Source organism: Pleurodeles waltl, chromosome 5, assembly GCF_031143425.1.
Source record: "Pleurodeles waltl isolate 20211129_DDA chromosome 5, aPleWal1.hap1.20221129, whole genome shotgun sequence".
Lineage (NCBI taxonomy): Eukaryota > Metazoa > Chordata > Amphibia > Caudata > Salamandridae > Pleurodeles > Pleurodeles waltl.
Genome location: NC_090444.1, coordinates 950,175,009 through 950,194,847, shown reverse-complemented (window position 1 = coordinate 950,194,847; position 19,839 = coordinate 950,175,009). Strand labels below are relative to the sequence as shown.

The 19,839-nt window shown below is 42.2% G+C and overlaps 1 protein-coding gene across 6 annotated transcripts in view; it reads right to left on the bottom strand.

Moving 5' to 3' along the window:
- RGS17 (regulator of G protein signaling 17) overlaps positions 1-19,839 on the bottom strand; it is a 525,561-nt gene that overhangs the window by 407,254 nt on the left and 98,468 nt on the right. For all 6 annotated transcript variants that reach the window (XM_069235064.1, XM_069235065.1, XM_069235066.1 and 3 more), the window contains exon 2: positions 515-590. The gene's annotated coding sequence lies outside the window, so the exon portion shown is untranslated. The remainder of the gene's footprint in view (positions 1-514; positions 591-19,839) is intronic.

Here is a 19,839-nt window from a genome sequence, read left to right as displayed (position 1 = left end):
TAATGTATTCATATGTAAATATATGTCAATTTGAAAATATAATTATTTCATACTACTGGATAGATATCATGACAAAATGTAGAAACAAATATTCTATTTTAAAACATCATCCCCTCATCAAACCTTTAGGCTTTTTGAATTTTAAAAATAATTCACATATTATTTGATTTTCCCTTTATGCACCTGATTGCATTTTCTGTAGGAAAACAGTTCATATTGATAATGGCAGAATTTAGTATTCCAAAGCTTTCTTATTTCCATCAAAAAGCCTCAACCATTCACAACCTAAAAACCATAAAAATCAAGAAGGACCATGCATAACACCAGTAGAAAATTGATTACTAATAAAAATTGTATCCAGATAGCCTGAAACATATTAAAGGTTAAAAGAAATCACTTTCTAACCACACTTTTAGCCTGTAAGATAGGGCATTTATTTTGGAAAAATCACTGCAATTTCAGATACACAATTCCCAGTGAAGTATTACTCATTATAATAAGTTTTATCACTTACCCGCATTAAGAAATAGTATTTAGCTTCTCTCTTGAATCAATGCTTTAGCATCTTCATGATGTTTGATTTAACACAGCTGGGGTAAAGGAAAAAGTAAGGTATAAGATAATTGTTTCATTGCTGAAATCGAGGAGATATGTCATACCTTAAGAATGTCCTTGGTCATCGTTCAAATGTGTTTCATGAATTGTAAAGTAAGCATGATGCAACAGAACTTTCAGGGTTGCAACCAAAACTGTATTATTTAGATAGCGACAGTAAAGGTTCGGAACCTTTTTAAGGCCCTCATTACCAGGTTGGCGATGTTGAGACTGCCAGCCCCGTGGTGACGGTCGGACTGCTGCTGTCAAGGCAGTACGACTGCCACATTATGACCCTGGCTAGAGGAACGTTGTCACTGCCGGGAACAAGGTTCCGGAAGGGCTGATGGTGGGCGGACTCTTGGTCAGCCACGGCAGCTCTGAACTCAGTGCCGCCATGCTGATCACCACTCCTGTTTCCACCAGCCTTTCCATGGTGGGGGCCCCTCCATGGGAAGGCTGGCTGAAACACAGGGCAGGGGGCCACATGGGGCATGGGCAGTGCAGGTGCCTCCCTGCGCAGCGCACTGTATGCTTTGCAGACAGTGAGCATTCAGAGGGTGCTGTTGTGTTATGGTATTGGTACAGTCAAGGGAACCGAGGCCAATACTGTAGCACTGTTCCCGCCAAGCGTCGCAATACGATGCTCACTCCCATCAGCCGGGCGGAAACATTGTAATATGACTGAGGGAGAGGCAGCCGGTATGAGGGCTGCCTCCTCCCCGCGGCTTTGGTGGTCGGAATATTCCGATCACCAAAGACGTAACGAGGCCCTAAGTGTGTAGTAGTTGTGGAACAGTGACAAAATTGACATTAACATGCTTTTTCCAGCTTCATAACAAGTAAAAGTTCACAATACATTTATTACAACAGAAATTATCACATTCAATCTATTTAGCAACAGAAAGGGGTTACTAGATCTCTTATACAATAATCATTTGTTTAATCAGCAAAACTCATTTTCAAATAAAAATCACTGAGCAGTCTATACTAACACTATCAGTTTGAATTAGATGTACTTTTTTCATAACTTAAATACAAGCAAGTAGCCTTACACAAACATAAGAGGTGTGTTTAAATCACCATGCAGGTATTTCACAACCAACTCAAATACTGCTTATAGGAATGTTTCATTTCTTTAAACCTGCTGGATCTCAGTACTAAAATTCAGTAATCTTTTTGTAAAATAACAAACTGGACAGTAAAGCTCGACACACGTGGAAAAATGAGAATTCTTGGAAATCATTGCACAAAGACATTAGTTGTTGTTTGTTTGTCAGTTACATAAAGTTGTCTTACATTTCAATGAACCCTAACTTAAAACAACAAATGAGAACAAATGAACAATAATTTAAGTACAGAACATATTATATACTTGATGTGAGGTATATGCACATGCAAATTAAACTGAAGAAATGTGTATTAATTTAGAAACACTGAACATAGGTCTTGCTACCCATTACATGATGCTCTATGAGTGGATATTAGAATTCTAGACCAAGGCTACAACAAGGATTAATAGAGGAAGGTAGCTCTTAAATGGCCATTGCTAGCGCAGGTTTTTAATAAAAAATATTAATGAGTGTTCATGTATTCTGATTAATGGGTGTGGGTACAAAATATAATAATATAGAAAAATAATGCAAGCATTTGAAAATGTGATTACGATGAGTAGCCGCCAATATTCACGAAGTGTACTTATTAATAGTCTAATACTATGAAATGTTTAGCATTTGTTTGACTAATGAAGTAATATGTCATATTAAAGGTTATGCATTATGTATTAGCTTTACTAGTTGTAGGCCTGAAATTTAGCAAAGGTCTTAGCCTACTTGCCAGGCCTCATGTCAAGCTGTATTTCTTAACATTTAATAAAAGATTGTCCTAGAGAGTTAAACTGTGATTTTCCATTGTATTGTGTAAATGTTCTCACAGCTGAGAATCTTTTCTCATGAGAACAGACTGCTAGAAGATGCTGTTCTTGCTAATTGTAACATTATGTGTGTAATGTGTGTAAGACTGACTTTCTCAGGAGGAGAACAATGGAGACACTGACTGGAGTAGAAGCTGCAACAATATTGTTACCTGGCGAGCCGGATGATGAGGACATTGCAGGACAACCAATCAACGACGTGTGAACGGAGTAATGGTAGAATTCATAGATTTGGAGGTTTAGTTTTATTGGACAAAGTGTGAATATGTTATCCCTTGACCAATAGGGATTTGGGAAATAGTTTTAGTGAATTCAACTTAACGAGACTGCACCAAGGGAAGACAACCCCATTGTCCATTTTCTTGCTGGCCGAAAGGTCAATATTTTCTTGTGCGTCTTGACAAGAGACGTACTTAACTTTAATGCTTAAAGACTGCGTTTTCTGAACTTTGATGCTGAATCCTGATGCCTTGCTGATCGACTAATGTCCTAATGACGAAGACTATCTTGTGTTACAGATCCAAATGAGGAGAGGTAGTAATTGAACCTATGTGTCTGTTATGCATATTTGCTTTTTCTTTCCAAGTCCCAACAGCACTGTTTTGATAGAGCCAGAATTAGATGTTTTTCCAAATTCTTGTTACCAAATTGTTTTGCATGAAGCCCAACATGCTGATGCTAATCTGGTATTAGTTAAGGATTCTTACTAATGAAAAGTCTGCTTGTATGTGATCTCGTAGCGAAATTGTTCTTGCTATTAAGTTGCACTATAACCTTAGAATGTGTAATAGTTCAAGCTTTGATTAGATTACGTTTTTCCGTCGCTTTGGACAGCCAGTGTTGTTTCTGTATGCGTATCATTTGATTTTGAGGTTAGTCCACATGACATTAGCATTGTTAATATACAGAAATACATATTTAGACTTTTACTAAAAGGTGGGGTTATTCATGGCTGAAAGGTTATGACAATTACTGACTCTATTGATTAGTAACGTTATTGATTATTGATGATTGTTGATTTTGTGAAGTGGTTATTGATTACTGATCTGCATGTACCAGAATTACGGTTGGAACATCTTAATTGCCAGTCAAAAGGTTCATCGACCTATTCGCGTCCCCTTGTAAGTTTAAGGTCAGACGCTCTAACAATGATGGTAGCAGAAGATGGTTAGTCTCCTTAAGAGCCTTTCATAGATGTCCAGAGATAGTAACAGAGGTGAAGTTTAGTCTCCTTAAGAGCCCATCATAGACGTCCAGAGATAGTAACAGAGGTCCCACCATCTCTGGTAGCTTGATGATTTGGTCCTTTAAGAGTTCAGTATTACTGAGATTTGGATTTATTATTATGATACAAATTGCAGAGATGACAGGGAAACATTTTCCCTAAGCCCAGAAATGACTTTCCCAGAATCTCAGATCTTGCTAATGGTTGTCTGAGGAAGTTCTCGGCATTCTAGTGACAGTGTGAATGAAGTAGGTTGCGCTTGCACAGCTTATGCAAATCACAGGTGAATTGTGAGGTTTGTGAGGGTTTAGGGAGCTTGCGTTCTCAAAATGAAGTTGCAAGAGTGTGCGTACTCCGCAGTATTAGAGTAGGGAAGTCATCGAACTTCACATGTGTATGCGCTTTGTGCAAAAAAATTGTCCATGTGGTTGTTTATGTACGGACCCTGCGTGGTCTAAGACTCCAGAGTATATTGAAAAGTGTATGAAACACTTGGTTTTATGTTGTGAGTTGTCTGGTTTAGTAGGTCGATCAGGCATGCTCGACAAGTCTGAGTGTGAGTCAAAGTGAGTGAAAGAAAATTTCGACTGAGATTTGGCGAGTCCTATGTGCACCAGGACAGACCCACTGATCAGTTGAGAGTAAAATTTGCAGGTTGAATTTTGCTTGCAAATCTGGGAGACTGAGAAAGAAGGAGTAGCTGTAAGTGCGGGAAGAGCCATCAGTGAAAAATCCATAAACTTTCTGAAGCGATTGTGTCACATTTCCTGTAGTAAACTAGCAGATTTGTTTTTTGTTTTTTGATTAGTGCTCGCAATTCTTGCATTAGGTTGTGTGAACCGAAGTTTGGGGAGGACAAGCCGCAAGGCTTTGTCAGCCGCAATATATGTGAGTGTGACATCATTGGAGCTGCACTGAGATAGGTCAGTTAGTGAGAGGGGTTGCGCATGGATTGGCAGCAGTCCGTGAGAGGCAGTTGGTTGAGAAAGTAGGTGAAGGGAATTCTAGGATTAAAAGTCACTTCCTGATTTGATTTTGAATAACAAAAAGGTCAAAAAGATGACATTTTTCAAAGCTTTAAAGAGTGCTTTAAGGGGAGATACAAACATTACAACGAGTTTCGGTGAGGCTGCACTGCCAGAAGGTACACCAGCTTACATTATAATGGAAGAGAAGGGTGTCGCGCCATATCTTTGGCTAAAGCAATGGTGCAAAGTGACAGAGAAGGATGGGAACTTAGCATTTCCTACAAATGGGATGTTCAATTTGAGGGTTTTGGGGAATTTAAGGATGGTGCTATATGAATCGAAGCCCCTTCCGAGACCAGCACAGTTTGAAGCATTAGCCGTTTGGGAGCTAGTAGCCAGACAGCAACAGCAACAGAAATTCAAGAGAAAGGCAGAAAAGACTTTAACAGAGGCTAGATGGGACAGTGATCAGAGAGTTTGGAGGATGGAGACTTTGCATGGAATTCAGTTGTTTCCAGCAATTACGCAGGACAATGAAAAGGAAAGAAGGAAAGCTACTAGAAAGACTAACAGAAGTCCGTCCGAAAGTAGGGAGGCTAGAATCAGATGATGATGAGTTTATTTTAAAGTTATTGAGAAATCGCCCACCACCATATGCAGCACATGAGAGCGGTCCGAGTATCAGTGCAGATCCCTCTGTTCCGACACAGGTTAATGGGACAATGAGTCAGATGCAGATTAATGCTAGCCTGACACAAAATACGATGCAGAGTTGTCTTAATGTGCCTACTACTCCTGTTGTGCAAAATCAGGTGCAACCGCCACAGGTTCAGAGAATTTACCCTGATGTGCCCACAATGGAAACAACTTCAAATTTAATGGTGCCTAGGGAACACGTTTACCCAAGACTGATGTTGGTTCAGACTGAACCAACTCCACTTTTACTGCCTCAAGTGCAGCTACAGGTAATGCCAAGATTCACTCCAGTAACAGGGGTACAGTCAGATATGTCTTGAATGATGAATCAGAACATGGGAGTTACTCTCCCGCAGAGCGTAAGTGCCAGACCAACCCCAGATGCTATATCGGTACCTATTACTGTTGGTCCAGCTGTGCTCTTATTTGCACAAGAAAACTACTGTAGGTGAGCAGGGTGCCATGTCCCAGAATATAATGAGGGGAGGACATAATGAAAATGCTCAGGTAGTCTCTCCTGATGGACAGACTTTTGATGGATCAAGATCATTGTTAGACCTCAGTCCATTTGTAGCACTTCCAGATACTATGGTAGGTTCAAATGTTAGCCAAAGTTTGAAATTGTTGACACCGCAGACCCCGAATGCAGTTGCACAGCAGGTGCCACCAGTCCAAGCCAGTAACATTTCGTTGCAAGGTTAAACAGCCCAGCAGTTGACTGAAGGGCTAGACAAGCTGAATAGCCAGCAGAGTGTTCCTAAAGGAGAGGAGTGCTTGAATTATGCTAGGCTAAGCATGGAAGTAGGTGAACTCATTGAGGGAACTATGGGTGTGAACAGGTTAGAATACTACACAGAGGCAGAGTTGAGATATTTGTGCCCGAAGATTACGAGGGACGTGAGAAATGTGCATCAGAGACTAGCAGACCTGGCAGAGAAGTACGGCATAGAAATAGAGAAAACAAAGCATTTGAAAAGGAGTTACAGATTAGATTTTGAAGCTAAAGATTTTGAACACATGAGATCTGCCGGAATGAAGGTACACCTTAAGGAATTGCTTCAAAGTGCCCAGAATTGGGGAGCATTAGACAAATGGGAAGGCAGATGAGTAAAGAAAAGAGACAGGAGAAAAGGGGATTCTGTGGAGCTGACTGCAAATGTGCAGCAGGATAAAGATCCAGTGAAGATTTTACCAATGAGAGAGATTCCAGGAGGGACATTTTATTCATGTACTTTGGAGCAGAACTGACATTCTATCATTTACAAATGATTATTCATGATTGAGAGAGCAGCCAGTAGAGTGGTATCAGCAGACAGACAGGTGTGTGAAACTTGCGAAGTGCCTGTGGGAGTACTTGAACACATTACTAGAGATAGTGGTTCCGGCCGATCTGTGGATCGAATGTAAGAGGAGTGTAGATTGGCCAACAAGTAACCTAGAGAGAGACAAAATACAGGTGCACCATCTCCTAAGGTTAAGAAATATTACTATAAGGTGATTGAATTTTTCAAAATGAGAATTTCGCCCAAAAATATTGATTGGCAGAGGATTGATAGGACAGCTCAGGAAACAAAGGATTCAATACATGCGAATTATGAGAGATTGTTACAGGCATTCAAGCATTACAATGGTACAGAGACAATTGAGGCAAAAGACATTATTCATTTTGTGTTCAGATTTGTGGAAGGATTGAGACCTGAAATTAGCCAGATGATTAAGAGTCATTTGATTTGCTGGTAAGCAAAGCCGATTGATGAGGTGTTGCAGTATGCAAAGTACTGTAGTAATGACACTGAAATGAAGCAGAAAAAGTTGAAAGAGAAGGCAATGGTGATGCCGATTAAAGCTGCTCAAACAGGAATGCAAGGGAACTTTCCGCAACAGTTACCTCAGCCAGGAAACATGATGTTTCAGCCCCAGATGAGAGGTAGAGGTCGCGGAGTTAATGTGAATCGTGGTCGAGATTTGGGTACTGTATTGGTTCAGAATGATGTGCAGGGAATGAAGAAATTATTGCCACGTCAAGTTTGTGGAGCCATTGGACATTGGAAACGGGAGTGTCCGATGATGTTGCAGTAAGGTGTCATTCAGCAAAGTAATGAAATCAATTCATTCCAGAACATGAGAGGTGCGAGAGTGAAAGGTCCTAATCCAGATTTTAAAAATAATGTGAATCAAGTGCAGAATTTTCAACCCCTGCAGCAGGTGCAAATGCCACGTGTACAGATGACACAGTTGCAGCCAATGCAACAGCAGGTTCCCATGGTACCTAGGCAGCAAATTCAAATACCTCAAGCCCCAATGGAACAGCAACAGAAAATGCTTTCTCAACAGGATGCGGTTCAGAGGCTTAACCAAAGTAATAACACAGAGCACTAATTCCCGTTACACAGTGAGAATGGAATGAATGATGACTGGATGAGCAACAGTTCAGATGAGGAGCCATGTGTGCTTGCAACTTTCTTGGAAGTAGATCATAGAGGTCCCTATATGAAGGGAAAGGTTATGGGTCACAGAGTTTCATTCTTGGTTGACACAGGAGCTATACGTTCTTCAGTGAGAAGTGCATAAGTTTCAAACTTGCCCCTTTCGGGTAAAACAGTTCAGATTGTAGGAGTAGCAAATCAGTATTTGACCAACCCAATTACGGAACCAGTTCAGGTTAAAATTGGCAACTTTCAGTGAGTGCACAAATTAGTCTGTGATTCAAGTCCGGTATCCCTACTAGGAAGAGACTTGCTGTGTAAAACGAAATGTTCGATTACTTGTTCAAATGATGGAATTGAGATTCAGACCAATAGTGATGATGAAGCTGACCAAGCCGCAGAGTTAGAAGGTGAAATTGCAAATGAGGAGTACCCTCTGATTGAATTTTTCCAGATGTTCACAGTGAAGGAGCTTCGTCCTGATTTGCAGGGAATGGTTAAGGAGAAACTGTGGGATTTGACAGGAAAAGAAGTAGGTCTGATAAAGGGAGTTGAGCCAGTTAAAGTTACTGTAAAGCCGAATGCAATTTTTCCTCAACTTCCGCAGTACCACATGCCGCAAGATGTCCTTATGAAGGTCGCCCAGATAATTGCAGACTTTGTAAAGCAAGGGGTTTTGAAGGAAGTATGGAGCAGTCCATGTAATTCACCGATTATAGGTTTGCAAAAGTCCTGTGGGAAAGTTCAAGTTGTCCAGGACTTGAGAAAAATAAATGAGATTGTGGTCAAATGTTGCCCTGTGGTGCCAAATACAGCTGTAATAATGTTCCAGATTCCATGTGATGCTGAGTGGTTCACTGTCATTGATTTGTCACAAGTCTTCTTTTCTGTGCCTCTTCATGAGGATAGCCAATTTCTCTTTTGTTCCAAATTTTTGGATTGAGTTTATTGTTGGTGCAGAATTCCTCAGGGGTTTTCAGAGTCACCTTCCATATTCAATCAGATCTTGAAAAATAATTTGGAGTCGTTGGAATTGCCTTTCCAATCGACCTTGGTGCAGTACATTGACGACTTGCTGATTGCGTCTAAAACAAAAGATGAGTGCAAGTATGATACAATTGCCTTACTGAATCACTTGGGAAAGAATGGTCACAAAGTGTCTCCACTCAAATTGGAATACTGTCAAAAAGTTGTGAAATACTTGGGTCACCAGATTGGGAAAGGATCAATAAAGATATCCAAAGAAAGGATTACAGCCATATTGCAGATAAATCCTCCGACCACACAAAGAGATGTCAGGATGTTTTTAGGGATGGTAGGCTACTGTCGCCAATGGATTCCAAATTTTTCAGTCATTTCGAGACCATTGCAGAAGTTGACTCATAAGGAAGTCACTGATCCTATAGTGTTCGATCAGTCTGGAATTAAAGCATTCACTGAATTTGAGAGAGAGTCAGTGCTAGGCTCTAACTTTGGGTATGCCTGTTTACAAGAAACCTTTCACCTTGTTTTGTCATGAGCATGATGCATGTTCTTTGTCTGTCTTGACGCAGGTCCATGGCAGTGTAAACCACCCAGTAGCATATTTTTCAGCTACTTTGGACCCAGTTGCAGCAGCCTTACCAGGTTGTTTGTGCGCAGTTGTATCAGTTGGGCAAAGCCTTACACAGCGTGAAGACATTGTGATGGGACATCCCTTGCATATAATGGTCCTTCACGCTATTGAGATTCTACTTACAAGAACGGAAACCCAATATTTAACAGGTGCTAAGTTGACCAGATATGAAACAAGTACTCTAGGGTCACCAAATGTGTCATTGAAAAGATGTACAGTGCTGAACCCGGCAACCTTACTCCCAAATGAAAATGTTGAAATCAAAAGATGGAAGATGTTGAGCATGATTGTCTTGAAGTAACTGACTTGTGCACAAAACCGAGACCTAACATTAGAGATACCCGATTGGAAGAGAATGACCAAATTATCTTTGTTGATGGTTCCTGCCTGAGAGACAATGCAGAGACACTGAGAGCAGGATATGCCATGTGCACGATTACTGGTATTTTGGAAGCTTCTTGGCTTCGAGGAGTGTATTCTGCCCAAGTAAAGGAACTGGTCGCCCTTACTAGAGTGTGCCATGTTTCTGCTCAGCTGAAAGTTACAGTCTATCCGGATAGCTAGTATGGATTTGGAATAGTCCATGATTTTGGCCAGTTGTGGTCACAGAGAGGTTTCATGACCTCTTCTGGTTCACCAGTGAGAAATGGTGAAAGAATTAAAGAACTGTTACATGCTATTCAAATGCCTGAAAAGATTGCTGTGGTGAAATGCAGTGCACATTTGAAGTCGCAGGACTTTGTATCATTGGAAAATGGATATGCGGATCAAGTCGCAAGGTTTTGCATATTGAACTGTATATCATTCAAAGATAAGTGGGAACTGTTACCTGAAGAAGCTGAAACGTCCAAGTTTTGCATTGAAAGTGCCAAATACTCTGTTGTCTCAAATGGCTAGGTATTATCATGGTCAAGCACATATTGGGAGGGATGACATGATTCGGTTGTTCAAACATGATTGGTTCAACCCAAAGTTTTGACAGGTTGCTGAAGCAGTTTTCCATCGTTGTGTCATCTGCCAACAATTGAACACAGGGAAAGGGACGGTGGTGAATTTGAGCCACAATGGAAGAGCGGGAGGTCCATTCAGTAGAATGCACATGGATTTTATTGAGATGCCTGTGTGTGGAGATTTGAGATATGTGTTTGTGATTGTTTACATTTTTAGTCACTAGATTGAAGCTTACTCTACACGAAGGAATGATAGTCTCACAGTAGCGAAACTACTGCTTACCGCATTTTGGGTTTCCGATCTCTTTAGGATCAGACAGGGGAAGTCACTTCAACAATGAAGTAATTGAATTACTGTGTGTAGCATTGAACATTGAGCAGAAGTTGCATTGTAATTACCGCTCTGAAGCATCAGGACCAGTGGAGTAGAGGAATGGTACCTTGAAGTCAAGAGTTGCAAAGATGTGTGCATCCACAAATTTGAAATGGCCTGACGCATTGCCTCTAGCTTTGATGTCAATGAGAAACACACCTAACAGGAAGACAGAATTTTCGCTGCATGAGATCCTTATGGGCCAAGCCATGAGGTTGCCAGTGGTGCCTGCAAATGCACTTGTCAATACAGATGATATGGTGTTGGACTACTGGAAAGGTCTGGCTGATGTGGTTCGCTCTTTCTCTCAGCAGGTGGAGGCTACCACACTGCCACCGATCCAGGACCCAGGGTACAACCTGAGAGCCGGAGACTAGGTTATGGTCCGGAAACACGTGAGGAAAACGTGTTTGGAGCCTCGTTAGAAAGGACCATTTCAGGTAGTTCTGGCAACTAACACAGCTGTGAAGTGCGATGGAATTCCAAATTGGATCCATGCCAGTCACATGAAAAAAGTGGCATGTCCCCTGGATCATGAGGAAGAAGAGTTGTTGAGAGCGCCTACAGCAGCAAAACAAGTCTCAGGGCCGGCAAGAGATCAAAGAGGAACTGAGACCAGATCTGAGCTTACCTAACAGCTTACCTAAATCCCTAAATGCAAATTGAGGGCCATTGCAATACTTCACACAAAAGAACAAGATCTGCGGTCAAAAGAAGATTAGGACTTCTCAAAACTCGTTTTAATGTCTCCATTAGAGTGGTGGTGCCCTACATTATATGTACAAGACAAGCTGCACGATAGTAGCTACATGTTTTATGTTGAATATCATAGCAACTCATAAAAGCTTACCAGAAGTTATTCCATCGTTCCTACTCATTGACTCTAACTGAGTTAATCTTCTCCTGAATTGGGACCAGTTTCCTTTATTATGAGTTAGGCATAGAAAGTGAAGATATGCCAAATAATTCATCATGGTGGCAACATACTCTTTGGATAGAATTACTAGTTCTTTTTTAAAAATAATTTAACTTGTGTTTCCTACCTCCTGCATCCTTCTCTGGATCGTGGCTAGACATTTTGCAAATTTGTAAGGGTGGATAGCTCCAAAAAGCAAAGCAAAGATTTCTGATGGAATGTAAAATGACTCCCCAACCTGAGTGCTCTCCAGTCCTTTACTGAGTATATAGGTCCAGTATTTACAAGGCCCTAGCGCCTCTTAGCGCCACACTGGTGTCATTTTTTTTAATGTGGCGTTAGGGAGACCATTCTTCTTCGCCATATTTACAAAGTGGTGCAATGCTAGCACTGAGCCACTTTGTAACCCCTTGCACCACATTATACCTGCAGCAGGTATAATGTATGCAAGGGGACGTTCACACTTAGGGAGGCCACAAAAAATGGTGCAGTGAAATCTCACTGCAACATTTTTTCTGTCATTTTTTAATGACTGCTCGGGGCAGGCGTTAAAGTGATGGTCCCATAGAAGCCTAAGGGCCTCCCTAGTGCTTTGCTGCACTAGCGCCATAATTTATGGCGCTAACCCAGCAAAGCGCCACAATAGCATCATAAATTATGATGCTATTGTGGAATCAAGGGCCATGGATCGCCGTATTGTCGGCGCATAAATAGTATCTTTGGGGAGGCACAAGAAAAGTGGCTCATGAAAGTTGATGCGCCACTTTCTTGTAAATCTGGCCCATAGTGTACTACTTCTTGTTTGTGAGGTCATCATTCACTGCCAAAAAGCAACATTTTTTGTGACTCAATTTGAAATGTACAGAATTGCTAAATATCATTTGATAAATAATGAAGGCTATTCATAATCAATAGGCAAGTGTTTCTCTAACACTATTGTACATACCAAATAGTGATTCCCAATCTGGGATTCCAAAAATCTCACAAGTTATGATTCACTATTGAGAACCTTCATCCATCTACCTGTATAGTATGTATTGTAAGGTTATGAAATTTCAATTTGTTTTATTTTGGTACAGTTACTGTTGTTTTTGGAAAGCAAATATCATTGTTCTTGCGCTACATTACAATGGTAACGTGCACAACATTTCCCTATTTTGTTTATTTTTTATTGTATTTTAAGGTTTCTTGGTGCGATTGGGGCTTAGGGGTTTCCGTGTTCACGCTGCATGTCCATCTTTGTATTTTTAGTACCCCCATCCACAATAAGCCGGCCACTTTTAGAAAGTGAGTTGCCTTCAAAATTGGACTTAGGCCTCTTGGGGCAGCAAATGGTGGATACTGTACAAATTTTGTTTCGTTCGTTAATACTCCCAGGGGCTAGCTGGCAATTTGGGTAGTTTGGCCTATCCACTTGACACTCAGCCCGATGTGCCTATAACTTATTAGATAAAAATGTGTATGACTCAGTGACTTCCTGTACTATTAAATGTAGGGACTGCACAACTTTGTTCACGGAGTCAAGTGCCCTCTTTAGGCATACAATTGCCAGGCCCAGCTCCTCAATGGCTTTGCTTTCAGCACATGGCCCAGATATTTTCTCTACCATATTTTTAAGTGGAGCACAATGATTTGTGAATATGATACTGGGCTCCGCTTCTAGTGGGTGGCTTGGAAGCTCAAGACAGGATAAGAAACAATGGGGACACCAGATGCTCTCAAATAAGTTGTTTTTGAATAATGTCCAGATGCCTGATTGGTGGTTGGACAAGGAATCACTTCAGCCACTACTCCTTTTATTTTTGCCCTTGAAAAAATTTGTAATTTTAGGTTCAGAAGAGGATAGCTCAGACTGATTCTCCCCTTTGTTCAACATGTGCTCCACATATTAAGTAACGAACTGCATCCAGTGTGCAGTTGGCAAAGCAGGAACTGGTGTGGAGTGGCCAAACTGCTTTGCAAAGGAGGGAATGCCACCAGGGACAGAAACTAGACCTCCCCCATTTTCTCCTCCCCCAGCCAGATGGGAGCCCAGTAATTAGATTAGGAGAGGGGCTAGAAGGGGTCTGTTAGGGAAATTTAGCCATACCAGTGGGTGGACTCAGCCAGATGTAACTTCCAGAGAGAGATTTCTCCATGTTGGATTTTTAAAGACTGTTACTTTCTGGGATTGATTTTTGCCACACTTTGCAGGAAGTAGTCACCCCAGAGGGTGGCACCCTGCACCCCACTCTGGGATTCACCACAAGAAGGACTTTGCCTTGATTCTGCAACTCCTTGTGTGGAGTACCCATAAGCTACATGTACAAAGGAGCTGACCAGAGTCCCCTGCATTAAGTCCTGCAAGAACATCCCAGCTAACCAGCATACAGTGCCAGCACACAGTGCCCATTTGCATTCTGGGAATGTACTCCCAACTTCCAAGGAGCAACTCAGAACTTCTGGAACCTTGGATCAAGTTTGTAGACTCTTCCAGAACCCAAACTGGACTACTGAGAGAAGATTCAGACGTTTGGAGAAGTTTGGAACAACTTTGTGAAAACCTTCATTAAGTGACTGACCTGTTGATGAGAGTCAAGCCAGTGACAGCTTTTCCCTGTTGACGAGACTTCCAGGAGTTAACCGAGACCTCACACTGAGACACACCGACGATGTTGCATCGCACGCCAGACTGAAGAAGAGCCTCAATCGATGACAAGAGAAAAAGCTCCAAAAAAAGAGACTTAGGGCCTCATTGCGAGGCTGGTGATCACAAGATCACCAGCTTCGCAGTGGCCATCGAACTGCTGCAGCTGTGGCAGTCTGACCGCCACATTACAAGTTTGACAGTCAGGCCGCCATCCAACCGCTATCTGTGCCAGGATCCTAGAGCCTGATGGGGTGATGGCAGTCTTGGTTGCAATCAGCCAGGGCGGCGCTGAACTCAGCACTGCCCTGCTGATTACAACCCTGTTCTCTGCCAGCCTTTTCATGGCAGTTTCACCACCATGAAAAGGCTGGCGGAGAACAAGTGCAGAGAGCCACAGGGGGGAGGCCCCCCTTCCCGGCACCATCAGAATGCGCATTGTCTGCTTTGCAGACAGTGCATATTCCAAGGGTGCTGGGTGTCTCTCTGTGTGCTACAAGATAGCATTTGGCGCCTTTAAGGGAGCCGAGTGCTATCTTGTAGCACTGTTCCTGCCGGTCAGGCCGGCAGAAAATCTTGTAATAGGGCGTGGGGACGCCACTGCCATGGCCTCCTCCTGCCATAGTTTGGCGGGCCCGCGTTGGGACCGCCAAATGCGTAATAAACCTCTAAGTCAGAAGGTAACATTTTGGTCGAGGCCTACTGTCAGTGTGTCCGACTTTGGCTCCATCGCAATCATCATCAACGTTTGACTTTGCCCCGGTCATACGTAACTAGATGTGCCTGGTTAGCGCTTTTTGTTTTTAGCCACTAGAAAGCACAATTTTACATTTAATCTTTAATAATTCTTATCTCCAGTTCCATACATTGGATTTTTGTAATTGTGGTGACATTTTAAAGATAAAAGTATTTCCTATATGTATAAATTGGGGTTAGATTTTTCTTGTGTGTTGTTTTTTACTTATATTAAATGCTTTATACACCTGTCTCCTAAATTAAGCCATTTGCTCGTGGGCCAAGCTACCAAGGGTTCAGTGAGGATTAATTTATTGAGACCCTGACTGGACCTAGTGTGGGATTGTGGACTGTCACTAAGTGTAGGTACCTGTGTGCCCTTACTTATAATCCACTTTCCAACAATACATTAAAAATAATATCCCCGCAAAAAATACAGATGTAGAGATTATAAATAATGACATTCTTTAGGCATCGCCAGGGATCACAGCTGTAACCCCTGGCTTGCCCCTTGCAACCCCATTCATTGCGTTTGCGTTCCCTGGCCTCAGAGGTAGCAAAATCAGTGCTGGGAACACAGGGGCAGCTTGTTCTTATGGGTGTCCGTTGAAGATCTGCTCTGTCAATTTTCGGATTATACTAATAGTGGATAATATTACTTTTTTCACTGTTAATTAATAACAATGGAGTACAATTAGCAGAAACATGGCATTCCCTTGCAGCTGAGATAAATTAAAAATACTTTAAAATGTATGTTTTTGCACGCTTGCAGATTGATTATGTGAAAAAGAGAGCTTGTATGTGTCAATATGTAGATATGTGTAAGTTTGTGTGTAAATGAAAGTCAAAAGGCATGTGATGTCACTTCTGTTACCCCTGGTCTTTTGATGAAATGACATGTGTGACCACAGGCAAACAAATTCACAGCTCCTAAAGCCTTATTTCTAACAATACATGCTTTAGAATGTGGTTTGTGTAAAGATAGCTGATTTGTTAACATTATACATAGCCATAATGCTATCCCAATTTGTTATATCTGGAACATAGCTTAGTCTTGCTTCTTATTTAATCTCATAGGTTGAAGAAACTATTGAGCTGCTTAAAAGAACTGCATAATCTAATGAAGAGAAATAGAGCTGTATTTAATATTAGGTGCATCATAGGAGGTTAGATTTCTGTGCACATTGAAAAAGAAGGGAGCCACTACGTAACTTTGTTTGACTGCCTTTAGGATCCTAAACACGTTTGTACGTTTACACCCACTTTATGATCAACTGAGGACATTGATTACTGTGATAAATTCAGCTCATAACTTGCTACGAGTTGGTCTGCGTTATTATAGAGCTTTCCCATATTTTCTTTTGACCTTCAGGCATTTGACACCAAAGCAAGTTGACCCATTTCTTTCAGTATTATAGCACAATCCATCCCATCTCCAGTGTCTAGAAGTAAAAAAAGAGGCTTATTAAAAACTAGGCAATTCTATTCCCTTTTCTGAAAATGTAAAATAATTACTGATTTCTCTCCAGACCCCAGGAATCCCATATGGTGTTCACTTCAATTGTCTGTAAAGGTATCTAAGAATCTGTTCCACAAAGACGTGTATCTTCAGTTCCTGTGGCAAAAACCTTAAGCGCATTCTACCACTCAAAACATTGTTATTGGAAGCCCGAACCTACTCAGCCTATAAAGCTCCTCTAACCCCCCGGGGTCATTGTATAATGCTAAAAAATATTATATCCATGCAGAAAAATGTAATTCACTTCCTTCCATTTTGTGTGCAACACTATTCTAAATAATACAGGTATCCTCCATACTATCTTCCTGTCACCCCAAAGGTGATCTTAGCAAGCCTATCTTTTTATCTGCAACATCTTCTTCAACTCAAACCTTTTTTAGAGGTACTTCTGTAGGTGTCACCTCTCCCACTTTTAAAAAATGGGGCGCTTTACTTAGACAGCAATGCAAAGTTACTATGTTTCATGCAAAAGAAAGCTGTGCCAAAAATAACCGCTCCGTGTTGAATGTTAGACAGAAAATAGCGAAACAACAGATTGATTTAGGAAGTTGTCTGACAATTGTACAGATAGCATTGCTTGTGCTAAATCTGGCTATTCTTTGTAATGCTTAGCCCCTCTCTATGGCGTTAAGGTGAGCCAGCAGTGTCTAGCCTCCGATGTGTACTGGCGCTACAGCCTCCAGTAAAAATTCTTACGGGTAGACCACTGCACAAAGTGTGAAGAACGCGTTGAAATATATCACTTGACTACTTGCTTGCACTTTTATGACAAGTTATTGGGAATTGGGGCAAAGCAGTTCATGCGAATATAGTAAATCTGCTTTATGCCAAAACTTATCATTTATGTTCTGGTCCACAACACACACACTATCTCGCATACTTTAACAGGATGCTGGCCCATAGAGGTTTGGGTCCTTGCGAGGTTCACATTTTTGGCGAAAATTTGCTTTAGCATGTGAAATTTGATCCTTCGGTGCTGTTTGCACCACCTGTAGTCCCTTTGCTGTGAAACGATCGCCCTTTCTTTTAAAGGATGATTTATCCTTATCAGACTGCAGATGACTATTAATGGATATATTAGGCAAATAAGAGACAAATGCCAACCAATGTTTACCTTGGAAAAATACAAATGCGCGTAATGAACTTACAAATTGTACAGCAAAATCAAGCCTCACCTGAAACATACAAATTACTTCAGAAGAGAGATATCGGAAGAGAAATAAACAGGGACATTTTCTTCATCAATTAACTCTGTAAACCTCAATATGGTGTTTTGTGCTCACTAGAGGCAAAGGAATTGGGCATGAAATAGAATCAAATATCCTAGAGCAGTAGGCGCCCAGCCATATATTCTCAATTCCCCCCAAATCTAGACTCATTGCAAGCATCCTAAGTATACCACTATCATACACAAGGGTGCAGAAAGTGAAGCATCATAGATAATGCGCCATTTTTCTTGCACCCCTCACCCTTACTGGCACCTAACACCCTGGTTGTGTTGTATTTAGAATACTGTGGTGCTTTGCTACACTAGTGCCAAAATGTTGATGCTAGTGCAGCAAAGCACAGGGGGGCCACTGAACATAATGGGTGTGTCTGTTCTGAGCAGGCGTTAAAAATGACGCAAAATATGGTGCAGTGAAATATTGTAAATTTCACTGCACCCATTTTTTCAGGCTTCCTGGTGCTGGATCGCCGCACTAGCATACATTATGCCTGCACCATAATGTGGTGCAAGGGGTTACAAAGTGGCACAATGCAAGCATTGCGCCACATTGTAATTATGGCGCATCGCATGCGTTTCAAAAATAAAAATGAACAAGTTTCCTTTAATTTTTTAAGAGTAGGTAGTGGTCCGTGGGACCACTGAATGCTCTGAAAAAATGTTGGGTTATTTTTTGGGACCTCTTCCCATTTGCGAATGGGTTACAACCTCCTTCAAGGAGTCAGTAAAGTATGAATGTTTTGTGAACGTGTTCCCAGTCACAAAACATTCATTTCCTCCCGTCCCTCCCTCGCCTTCTTTTACACCAATGAGGCTCCCCGCCTCCCCAGAGACCCTACCTTCCCCTTAAAAACACCCCCCGACCCCCATCACCTCCTGTTCTTTTTTGTCTAGCCCCACTAGACTTACCTTCTTCTTCTTCCACGGCGGGGCCTAGGGGTCTTCGGCTTTGCTCTCCTCGAGGCGCGGAGCTCGTCGGGGAGGGATCCTGGCGGTCGCGTCTTCGAGAGGCGGGCGTGGCTGCCTTGGAGACGCGTCCTGGGAGTCGGCTGACGAGGTCGGTTGGCTCTTTGCGGCTGGGGCTACAATTTCCGGATCTTCGGCTTACAGAGCCGACCTGATGTGCCGGTTTGGATTTTTGGCATTTTTGGCGGTAGGACGGGCGTTCTGCCTGCATTTTTAACAGGTTTTTGCTAATTGTTTATGTATTTTCAGTTGCTGTTTCTTTTTTAGAGGCGGATCTTTCTCTGTTGTTTAAAGGGGTTGGGGTCCTGTGGCTGGCATTTCTGGTTTGTATCATGCCGAAGGTACCTGTCAAAAAAAAAGTAGGATTGTTTCCTCTTCCTCTTCATCGGGGGAGGATGGTGAGGTTCCCCTCTCCACGATGGGGGTCGCCAGGTTCCGGTGGGGGCTTCTGCGCCACTCATGTCCAGAGAAGAGGTTCAGGACATGATTGAGGTGGCTGTCTCTCGGGCTCTCCAAGCAGGGGTGGCCAGGCCTGGTCGTTCTCCGGCAGCCCGTCCTCCTGGGACTGCGGAGAGGTCCTTTTCTGGGGATGATGATGATGACGCTCCATCTACTTCTTCTGGTGGGAAATATGTCTCCAGGGAAGAGATGTGGGAGATGATGTCGCATGTTCGGGACAATTTAGGTTTTCCTGTGTTTCAGCCTGCGGGGTCGGATTCACATTTGTTCCCTCAGTATCAAACACCTTCTAAGTTTGCCATGCCTTTTCAGGGCCCTGTGAAGGAGATGGTATTCCGGGAATGGAAAGATGTGGATAAGTCTCAGTTGCCACGGTTCCTTCAGAAACTGTACTTACTAGAAGGGGAAGATGTGTTACCTCCCTCAATTAAACTGGATTCCATTCTGGCGACCCTGATTGGCAAGACGGCGGTCAATCCGGAGGATTGTGTGCCTGCGGATGCCACTGACCGTAAGGTGGATTCTGGTCTTAAGAGGGCTTTTGCGGCGGAGAATTTGGGCCTCAGAGCAGGTATATATTATGCTTATTCTGCACAATCTTTGGTGCAGGATT